The sequence below is a fragment of the Mytilus californianus genome, unplaced genomic scaffold, assembly GCF_021869535.1.
Source record: "Mytilus californianus isolate M0D057914Y unplaced genomic scaffold, xbMytCali1.0.p SCAF_5, whole genome shotgun sequence".
Taxonomy (NCBI): domain Eukaryota; kingdom Metazoa; phylum Mollusca; class Bivalvia; order Mytilida; family Mytilidae; genus Mytilus; species Mytilus californianus.
In genome coordinates this window covers 88,037,655-88,044,932 of record NW_026262701.1, presented here as the reverse complement: position 1 = coordinate 88,044,932, position 7,278 = coordinate 88,037,655, and positions in this window count along the sequence as shown.

The window sequence follows — 7,278 nt, the reverse complement described above, 5'->3', positions numbered from 1 at the left end:
TTCATTTAATTTTGTTCCATGAAAATAAGGTTGAGGTCAAATGAAACCTACCAGACAAATATATACACCTTACAATCATTCCATCAACCAAATATAGTTCACCATCTAAAAAACAAACTAAACAAGAAAAAGTAATCTTTGATCAATGAACCATGAAAATGAGGTCAATATCAGACAATTACTGACAGATAAACATGTTGATTGTTGGTGTGCTTTGTAGGTATTTTTTTCATTCCTCATTTTGTATATAGATTAGAACATTGGTTTTCCTGTTTAATTGTTTAACACTGTTCATCTTGGTGCTCTTTATAGCTTGCTGTTTGGTGAGAGCATAGGCTTCATGTTGAAGGTTGTACTTTGACCTATAATTGCTAACTTTAAATACACACATGTGACTTGGATGGAGAGTTGTGTCATTGGCAATCATACCACATCATCTTATTTATATTGTACACAACAAACATTCCATACATCAAATACAATTGACTTAATGCTTATAGTATTTAAAAACCAGACCAAACAAGAAAAAATAACTTTGATCAGGTCAGGTGACACACGCCAGTTGAAAATGTACACCTGACAATCATTGAGATGTTCCAAACACCAAATATAGTAGACATAATGCTTTCTGCAACATACATCATATGCTAGACAAAAACACCATGAGAAAAAAAACCAGACAACAAATTACAAAACACTACTTTAAACAGTCACATGCAGGATTGACTGAAAACATTTTGAAAAAAGAGAACACCAACAGCAAAACATTTGCTTGATACACATTATTTTCTGTTGATAAAACTTTAAGGTCTCAGGCATCTACAATGCATACGTTTGGTCTTAGATGGAGAGCTGTCTCATTGGAAATCATACCACATCTTCTTATGTTTATATCTACCCATTAAAGTATACAAAAAAGCATAATCACTGAGCATAAATTTATTATTCACAATAAATGATCATTCTCAAAACAATGAATCATTACAATTCAACAATATACAATTTTTTTATATAACATATTTATACATGTAACAAGTAACGAACAGGATAATAATTGCAATATGTTCAAAACCATTAACATGTGCTGGACATGTAGAACTGTGTGTACAAGAATGCAGTTCTTGCCGAGGCACTTATTATCCATATTCTGAACATGGTTCACTATCAGAGCAATATTTTCTGCGAAGCTGATGCTTAAATGTTGGTTTATACTTAAGACTTGGTCTTTAGTTTTAATTTCATGGAAGCTGTTGATAACATTGTTCAATAAATCAGATGAGAGTCCAGTCTTTGGTATGTTTATTGGGAAACCTGTAGCTTCATTTTCTGCATCAAAGTACTGCTGGAGCATTGTTATTAATATCTTCTTCTTATTCATAGCGAGCCTTGGCTTCTTTGGTTTTTTGGCATCATAGTCATTTGTGTCGTCTGAATGCAGTGGTTCTTTGCATAACTCACACATACATGTTAGTTCACAATTATCACAACAGTTATGATGAAGAACTGTTCGGTCAAAATGTACACCAAAGAAATCACTTAGAAATTTCCACCTACACTCAGAAGTCATTATAAAATCTTTCATTTTTGGTTCAAGTGGCATATTGTTACCAATATCATAATTGTTGAAGTACATAATGGCAGAAGAATCTGTACCATTTCGTCCCGCTCTTCCAACCTCTTGCATATAGGCTGAAAGAAAAATAACACATGATAAATATACATACAATATAAAGATATGTACATGTATATACTATACATCTATAATTGACCATATGTTATTGAATAAATATTTGAATGAAAAAATCTTAAATATTTATACAGGATATATGCATTCAGTACCTTACAAATATACATTTTTTGTACATGTTAAGTTCTTTTAGTTCAGTATTTATGTCTGAAATGCTTAAAACATAAACAACTTTGTATTAGTTTTTTTTTCTTTTTCTCTCTAATAAAAACATAATACATGTACTGGAAAATGTGTACTTTCTTTATAATAACAGCAGTGAGTTCTAACTTCTCATCTATAAGTTTACGGAAACTATTGATTGATAGAATGGTTATTAATGTCCAGTAGCAAATATTACATGCATACCAGGACGGGAATATGTTTACGTGTTGTGAAAATGAAGTATTCGTGTTGTCAAGACCTAAATACTTGGTCAATTTTGAACTAGTTCACAAGGTAACAGTCATTATTCCCGGATCGATACGAGTTGAAGAGTCTTCGTTCTAGTAAGATATGTGCTTTGGGGGCGAAGCGAAAAATAATATTTTTCAAGTTTTTTTATTAACCCTAAAGGAATTATGGTTTTTCTTTTGCTCTCAAGGCGAGTATACGTTATGGTGGTTGTACCGACAACTATGTAGCTGGTTTTTTTCTAAACAATGTCCGTAATATAAAAAGTTCCGCCATGTTTACACCAATTGTATGTATTTATCCTACACATACATGTCTTACGGGATTAAAAATTTCGCTGCATGTGTATTCCTCTTGCTCTTATTCTTTGTGTAGTTTTTGAAATGCATACTTAAAAAGACTAATTCCTATAAGTTAACTTTGTCCTCCTCTCTCTCTGTGTTTTATTTTTGGTGAAAATGACGTGGATGCACGTGCTGTCATGGCTCCGGGTAGCTACGCCCTGGGTGTAGTTCATGGCTCTAGGTGTTTTTCATTTCTTGTTTTGTATATAGACTTGACGTTGATTTTCATGTCTGAAATGTTTTACACTGGTCATTTTGGGACACTTTATACATTTGTTATAGCTTGCTGTTTGGTGTTAGCCATGTGTTCTGTGTTTAAGGCTGTACTGTGATCTGTATAACAGTTATAACTACATTGTGACTTGGATAGAGGGTTGTCTCATTGGAACTCATACCACATCTTCATATTTATATACAGTTTACAAATGTACAACAAAGTTGCATAAGTACAAATGTACTTGTGAATTAAACAACAGAATTGAGGATCAACTTACTTTCCAATGAATTAGGTACACCAAAATGAATTATTCTCCTTATATCTGGTGCATCAGTTCCCATGCTATATGCTTCTGTAGCAAACAAAAGTCTAAGAGAGTCACTTGACATCTGCTGGACAACATGTTGCTTCAACTGAAAAAGACATGAACAATACTACTGTATAAACATTTTACAATAAATCTTCATTTTAATTAGTCTTCAATTAAAAATATATTGAATTAAACTATTACTTTTATTAATATTCATGAATAAGCAAAACATCTCTGTGATGTGATATTTTTTTTTGATACAATGTAATGAAGAATGAATACCCTTCAGCTTTTCATTTTAAGAATAAAGTAAAATTTTATGGTTGGAAAGTTATCTCATTGCAAACATGCCACACTTACATGTTGTAGCTTCTTCTAAAAAATTTCTTTTAATCATTAATATATAGTTTTTCATTGTAGTTTTCTAGTACTTATAATTATTTCATCATGTACATGTACATAGTAATAAGCTTTCAATTTTTTCAGTGAAGTGCACTTTAGAATGAGGGTTGACACATAGTTTATAATTTTTTTTATTTAACTGATTTTCAGGAAATGAGTTTAAGTATGCTAGAAAATGCACATTATAATCGGCATTGGTAGATATGTTCCTCAAACCAAAACACATATACTTTTAAACCATGTACATGTATTACAATTTACTAGTCTACATGTATATACACACATTAAAACATTATATTCTTACCTGTTCTGTTCAAGTGTTGATGGAGCATGGTACTGACTGACAAATGTCTTCATCAACAGGCGTGCCATCATTTTCAGGAAGCATTGCTAACTGGTATCCTGCTGCACACAATTTCAGTTTGGAATATATGACTGTCTTTGGAAAACGGTCTTGGTTTTCTTTCAACTAGTTGATAATAGGCATGAGAACAGATCCATTAGAGTCTGTCGAATTCTGTACTGGTCTTTTCTTGCAGGTTAGCTTAATATTGTCACGTACAATCGCAGTGCTTATAATTTTCAGGTTCTTGAGATGTAGTGTTTTCTTAATTGCCTCACAAGTCTGTTTTGTTGCTGTCCCAGTTAACGCTAGCACCTTTGCATATGGGAATGTTGATCGCAGCATTGAGAGTTTTTTATAATCTTTGCGAAAGTCTGCTCCCCATTTCCTTGATTTCTCTACACAATGAGCCTCGTCTATTACAATAGAGGTGGACGTTTCCTGCCATGCTGCATTACTAAAAATGTCAATAATAACTTTATTCAGGAAATGTTCTGGATGTCCAATCACAAATTTAAATTTAGCACTGGCGAATTTGCACAAGTCACAGTCTAAAGACATAGTAGAACAAGAATGATTCTCGGGTCAGGCGGGAATAGCGATAAGGTGTATTCCGGCGAGACACAAATGGCCATACTGCCATATCTATTTAATTGTTCTGTGATGATTGAGTTTAAAGGATTATAAGGGGACGAAGTCCCCTATTACGGTAGAAAAATCAATTAAAAAAAAAAAAAGTCGGGAAAATTTCCGTTTCTTTTTTGAACAGATTTTGAAGTTAACGGTAGAAAAATCAATAAAAAATCAATAAAAAAAAAATAAAAAAATTCGGGAAAATTTCAACAATTTTTTTTTTAACAATTATTTGATATGAAAAAAACGTTACCTGATGATAGCGTTTCTTTGTTTACATTGAATATGACGTCATAACTTAAATAACGTCACAACTAAAATGCCTAACAACAGAACCAAAATCGGAAACGTTACGGTATTTCCGTTTCTTTTTTAACAGATTTTGAAGTTAAAATATGTTTGAATTAAAAAAAAAAAATTCATACAGACTTCGTCCCCTTTCACAGGTAATGCCTGCCTCATATTAAGGGGACGAAGTCCCCGATAACGGTAGAAAAATCAATAAAAAAAAAAAAAATCGGGAAATTTTCATTCTACTAATGCTAATGAACTCAAAATCGTTAACTTTTTTATTTTCAGACTTTTTTATTTTCCCGCATTTGCGCAGAAATCTACTTCCTTTTTCCGGTCTCGTTTGCATGAGTCTTTGAGTAAAAGATAATATGAGGAAGGCGCTACCTTGAATGCCAGCTTACCAAAACTATGTCCTACATATTGATTGATTGTTGGTTTGCTTAACGCCCAGTGGCAAATATTTCATGCATGTTCAGGACGAATGTCCTACATATAGTTTTTGTCTAAAATAAAATAATAAGTTTAGATGGAAAATGTTTAGGGAAAGATCATTGAACTTCAAAAGGCAGAAGGAGGTATGGTATTTTTTTTTGGGGTGACGCAGGAAGCATCAAAGCAAAAATTTAAAATAGCCTTCCTGGACGTCATAATTATTTGGACTAGTATTTTTCTTTAAAAATTGATGACAAAAATACTCTGTTTAAGCAGAGGACAAAAAAAAATATTCTGAGTCCAGATTTTCCCCATACCTTCTAGTGTTATATTTTGACTAAATAATGTTGATTGATAGCATTGAAGTGCTTCACGTGTAAAAAATCTGACTCAAACAAAAAACCTTACCCCCCTTTGAAGCTAAATGGTTGCTCCCTTATTGTTTTCTGCTGAAAATGAATTTATTGGTGATTTATATAAATGACAATGCTTACATTCATTATCTTGTGCATTTTCATATCCATTTTTCTTTCTTTGCAAATTTTATAAAATTTAAAACAGTTAGACATTTGTTTAATTTCAAAACTATGAATACTCTACAGTTATACAATCCATAACTTTATTAAATTAATTTTTTGTTGATTTTCATGAAAAGGTGGAGGATTTGGAATATCTTTTTCATCAATATCATTATCTAAAAGTTGTAGCGGTTTTTTTTTATTTAGTATTGCAAACAACGCTTTCTGTTTGTTGAATTATTTTTACTTTCTAAATTAGCTGGTTGTTCATATTGTATTCCCAGTTTCCTGCATCTCATATATATGTGATCAGCAAGAGGATCATTCTGATTGTTAAAAGAAGAGTTTGAATTTACAGTGAGCCTGCTTAGAATAATGTTTTGATCTGGTTTTTCATTTTCATCTAAGCATATAAGGAACCATAAATAGGATTGTTAAGTTGATAATCTAAAGATTTTGCTATTTTCTAGGATGCTATTTAAAATTTGAGGGGAGAAAACTGCTCAGCAGTATAAATGTATTCCTGATCATCTTCTTTTTGTGGGTTTCTACATCAATTTCATGTACTAATTCAGAGTCGGTTTTATGTCATTTCTTGCATAATTTGTTTTATTAGCTTACTTTTCAAGTTTTTATACGACGGCAATATAAAATTGAGAATCGAAATGGGGAATATGTCAAAAATTTGCTTTCGAGTAATGCTATCATGTCGCTGTTGCTGTCCGAAGACACATTTGGTTTCCGGACAATAACTTTAGTTTAAGTAAATGGATCTCTATGACAATGTATGAAATTGTACCAGAAGGTTCAATACACAAAAGGAATGTTAGAATTGATTTTGGGGTTTATGGTACCAACAGTTTAGGAGTCAGTGGTCAAAAACAACATTTTTGGGTTGTTTTTTTTCCATAATTTTTGGGTTTTTTCTCCAAAAATTTACCATTTTTACATTGATTATTTCTCATTTATATATAAATGCAACAAATACTGATATGGGAGGTGATACACACGAAACAGTGTGTGTAAATCATTTTATCGGTAATTTGTGCATTTTTCCTTTGATGTGTATACTCCTTGTCCTTGATAATGTTGACGTCATTATCAGTGGACTGGTCATGATAAAGAAAATATACTGGGTTAGTTCGCAATTGACATGCACAAGTGCACCGCAAAAGGATCTTCTTTCCCTTTAATTCACAAAATTGCACATGATTTTTTTCACAGAAACGCACACGTTATTTCATGAATGAAACACTTGTCATTGTTTGAAACTTTCACAGTAATCAGCTGGTAATAAAACGTTAGTTTAGCCTTTTTGAACGATTCACTGATTGTGTGAAAATTTGAACAGAAAATGTACGATAAACCTGACAAAATTGCGGAATTATTGATAGCTTTCCTTACTATTCACAAGGACATATCACTAACATATCATCCATGCTATTCCGATTTGAGTTTTTATTCCTCCATAGTCTGGCATGGCTGGTGCTGTTCCAAGTTGTCTTCTTTTGCTGCATGTTTCTTGAGAAGTATTTGTTTGACCTGGTCAGTCACTATAAAGTGTTACAATTCATATTAAGACGCAACACATAAATAGTGACCAAAAAGGTACCGCTTTCACATGCATGACATGAGAGAATCTAGA